The sequence below is a fragment of the Talpa europaea genome (assembly GCF_964194135.1).
Source record: "Talpa europaea genome assembly, chromosome: 3".
NCBI lineage: Eukaryota > Metazoa > Chordata > Mammalia > Eulipotyphla > Talpidae > Talpa > Talpa europaea.
This window is the reverse complement of record NC_140069.1, coordinates 6,007,303-6,011,769: the sequence shown is the minus strand read 5'-3', so window position 1 is coordinate 6,011,769 and position 4,467 is coordinate 6,007,303.

The window sequence follows — 4,467 nt, the reverse complement described above, 5'->3', positions numbered from 1 at the left end:
CCTACCTTTGCTTTGTGCTGCGCCCCAGACGGGGTGCCCTCCTTTTTGCGTTTCAGCCTCTTTGTGTGCCATATTTTTTGTGCCCCAGACTCTGCATTCCAGATGCTTCTGACAATGCATGGTTCCACTCAAAGTCCACGAAGCCCTGCCTGACCTCAGCTTGGGCTGGTTGGAGACCCCTTCACTGTGCCTCCATGACATCCGGCCACTTCTCTCATTGTGCTTATGACCTCGTGTTACCAAGATCTGTTTAAGTAACTGTTTCCCCCACTAAACTAGGAACTTAATGAGGACAAGGACTATGACAAATTGAAGTTCAAGTTCAATCCGTATCTGCTAATGAGTGCATGAACATAAAATGGCAGATCCATCAGCCAATGAGCGATGGCTCCTAGAATTACAGACTCCTAGTCTAGTAAACGTTAAGCAAATTTCGGAGACGTCCACCTCTAGTTAATGGAAGGGTAAGGTCTATTAGTGATGATGAGTAGTGTTATGGGTTATTCTTCCCAGAAGATCTACCTTCCTCTGCCCACCCCTTGCCCCGCAGTCTGGAAGGACATGAGCACGGCAGAGGACACTGGAGAGTGGGGACGGAACTGCCATTGATCAGTGAGTCGACGGCATACATCCAGGGGAGAGCGCCTCGGTACAGGGAGCGCACGGTGCAGGTGCAAGGTCTCAGAGCTCTCCCTCTCCCAGCACAGATGTGACCACCACCCCACCCGCTAACTCCCGCCCTTCCCAGCCATGAGGCAGCTCTGGGTGCAGAGAAGAAGGGGCAGCAGCCCCAGGCAGTGTTTACAAGGAGGTCACGTTTGCAGACCCCCGCGGCAGCTCCCAGCCAGTGACTCAGCAGGTAGGTGAACCTGCTCCTGGGACACAGGACTCCTCTGAAGGGCTCCTGCCTGGAGGCCTGGCCAAACTCTCCTCGGATGCTACTGTGGTTTAGGACGTGTCCCCTCTCCTCATCCCCCTTCGCTTCCCAGCTCTCTGATCGTTCCCCAGCTGTGCCTTCCCTGATAGGCTATCACTTTTTTTGAACACTTGGTGTTTGTGTTTAAGAATAAAATCTTTCAGGACAAGCATGCAGATGTTTGCAACAATTTAGCATAGTAAGATATCATTGTCACTAATATCCCGATATACTAAGGGGGAGAAAAGATAAAGCAAGAAGGACTTTGTGTAGGACAGTGTTTAAGGACCACAATTTTATGGAGAAATAAAAAATGTCAAAGGATGTGTAAGCAGTAGCTGGGAGGATGTCGACAAGGTCTTTTTTTTGCTCAAGGGGAAATGTAGTGTTTTGGAAGAAGAAAAGGTGAATTAATGAAGAAAATAAGTGCAAAAATTTAGAAAATTGGGTAAAGGAGATCTCACTTAAGAGAAAAATAGGGAAAATACTGAAAATCTATAGGATATTTCACAATTTTGTCACCAAAAAATGAGATGAGTCAAACTCTTACTTGGAATTTGATCAAGTTGAATAGAGTTCTTGGTAAAAGTTGAGGCTGACATGCTACCCAGTGGCACTAGCAACGAAGACCCAAGTCATGGCAAAAATGTTATAATCAGGAAAAACTCCTTTGGAGGTAGGAAATAGCCAGCGGAAGTCCAGCAGTTGGCGGAAGGCCCACTGTGTCCTGCAGGGAAGGCCTGGGGGGTGATGCAGGGTGTGGAGCTACAGGAACACTGACTCTGAAGGGAAGTGGCTCCACTGAAACCTCACACGAGCTTCTGGGTGACATGTGAACCCTGTGTTGTCCACTAACTTGGGTCATGGTCAAGATAAATGATCAGGGCTTCCCTGGTGGTGCAAGGAGTTAAGATGCAATCTATGACGCTGTCCACAGCCACTGCAGCCCTAGCTCAATCCCCCACCAGGGAGCTACCCACATGGCGCAGCAGACCTCTCCTATCTTGCCTGCTACTCTCCCCCCACTAGCAGTGTATTTCAGTAGATCTGCCTCTTCCGCTCCCCACTCTGTCTCTGGTGAATCCTCTCACCCCCCACACCTCTGGCCTGTACCCCAGTTCTTGTATGCATAAATAAATAAATCTTAAAAAAAAGATAAATGATTAATACTATCTAGTGATTCCCTCAGGACATTGGTCTACCTGAACAGGAGGAACATGCCTGGCTAAATTAGTACTCTAGGTAACTACAGAGCCCAAACAGTTGTAAGAAAGAAAGGCGTGATTTCAGGTGTTTGAGAGCTGCACGTTCACGAAGCAAAGGAAATAGAAGGAGACAGAAGTCTCAGGTTGTAGCTGAGACTCCAGGTACACTGAGAATGACCACCCGATCTCAGGATCTTGCTTAGATGACTTTAGGTTGTAGGGCACAGAATTCAACTTTACAATGTGGGACTGAAGTGCTTTCCCTTGACACTGGACACACCTTCAAGAGAAAGGGGCTGTGTATGTCACCACGGCCAACAGACTCCAAAGAAATCAGCAAAACAAAGCCCCCCCCCCCTTGAACAAGTAGGGGAGAGAAGGTCGCTCCCTGGGCACCTTGCCTTTTGCTCTCCTGCTCCTCCACCTCCTCGCCTACCCCGCATGGCACGAGCTCCTAGATACCGATTGAATTAAACCTACAGCTTCTCACTGATGTTTGATTCCTGTCACTCATTAGGCAACGGGGTAAACATGCTAAATAGCCGTCAGCTGTTCACAGGAAACGCCTGCGGATTAGTAAGACTATTGCTGCTGCCATATTGTTTTCTCGGCTCCAACTTCCTTGGATCCTCGTTGACTTTCAAGGACACAAAGGCTCTCAGCACTGCTGCTAGAACCCTAGTCCACCGTCAATCCCCTGTCACTACACTGAGCGGAAGTGCAGTGTAGACACCATGACTCACCTGCATGTGGGGCCACTTGCAAGCTCATGAGGAGAAGCAGGATCATAGCAGGGGGCAGAGAATGGGACTGTGGCACCAACCAGAACAGCCTCCTGGGGAGAAGTCAGTGGGATAGGGTGAGTAGGCGTGCAGACACCTTACAAGACAGCACCCGAGGCGTCCTGTGTCCTCTAAGGAGGGGTGCTAAAAAGAGAAAGCCCCAGAAGCGGGTTGCCCGGCTTTGCCACTAGCTGCAGTGTGACATTGAGGAGGTCACCTTCCCTCTGTGACAGTCAGTGTATCAATCTGAAAAATGGAAATGCAACTGAGCCCTTGAGGCTGCGGTGTGGTCTCACTATGCACTCAGGTATTCGTGGCCACTTGTGTGTCAGGCCTGTTGTAAGGATCCAGGAATTGAAGGCAAGGAAGCTGCTTACCTGTGAGTAGTTCACAGGCTAATGGCCAGGAGGCAAGTTAGCAAGTGCTGCAGTTAGACTTTTTTTTTTTTTTTTGGTGGGACCCTCGCCAGTGGCCAGGGATCGAACTGCTGCTGCAGAGGCTGCGGGCAGCCTCACAACCCAGCGCTCAACTGCTGCGCCACCAGGGGAGGCCCTGCAGTTAGACTTTTCCCATTGACTTTGAAATGATGCCGACCTTAAGATGCACCCGCTTTCCAAATTTCCCTGAAGCACTCTGACTTTGAACCTTTGTTCAGCTTGACTTGGTCTATGAATAAATCTGGCAATTGCTTGATGGCCTTGATGTCTCAGTGGGCTAGCAAACAATACTTTTCCTGAAAGCCTCCCTATTCCTTGGCTTTTGAGCAATTTAAATACTTTTTTGCAATCCTAGGGGTTCAAGAAAGGTGGACAAGGCCCAGGAGCCTACCACAGCTACCTGGGTTAGATCAGCAAATACTCCACTTCAAAAGGCACTGCTGACTCTCAGAGAACAAGTCAACTGAGTATTTTGTAGAGAAGGAAAGAATGAAAGACTGGAAAGGGCTAGAACACTTTTAATTCTCTGGAAATATAACTTCCTACAGAATGTAAAAAGGATGACTGACTTGAGACTATTCTGCTTCAGGATATGGTTTTAGGACAAAGTATGAACGATGATACAGTGTGATCAAGATAACCGCAGTGGCACACTGGACTGCTTGGCACAGTTGTCCACTGTGCACTGGCATTGTGTGTGCACGGTGCACTGTGCACCAGCATTGTGCTGAGGGGATTGATAGAGGAGGAAATGCAGCCAGGGCTCTGCCTTGTGTTCAAGGCAGGCACTTGCTAAACCAGCATTTTTTATGTTCTCCTCGCACAATGAGAGAATTCCAGAAGGCCCACTCTCATTTTATAGATGAGACTCATGGAGACTCAGAGAGACAATTTAGGGTAAAAATACCCACTTCCCACATCCACAGCTCATCATCACAGCACCTGCCCTAGAGGTGGCTGTGAGGCCTAAATGACTCAGTCCTTCTGGGCCTGATGGAGAGGAAAGACCGGAAAACATTAGCAGCTACAACCACAGTGTCCGGCGTGCCGCTGAGGCTCAAGAAAGAGTGGCTCTTGCAGTAAAGCCTCGATTCCCACTTGGAGGGATGCAGGAGGTGGGGCTTTAG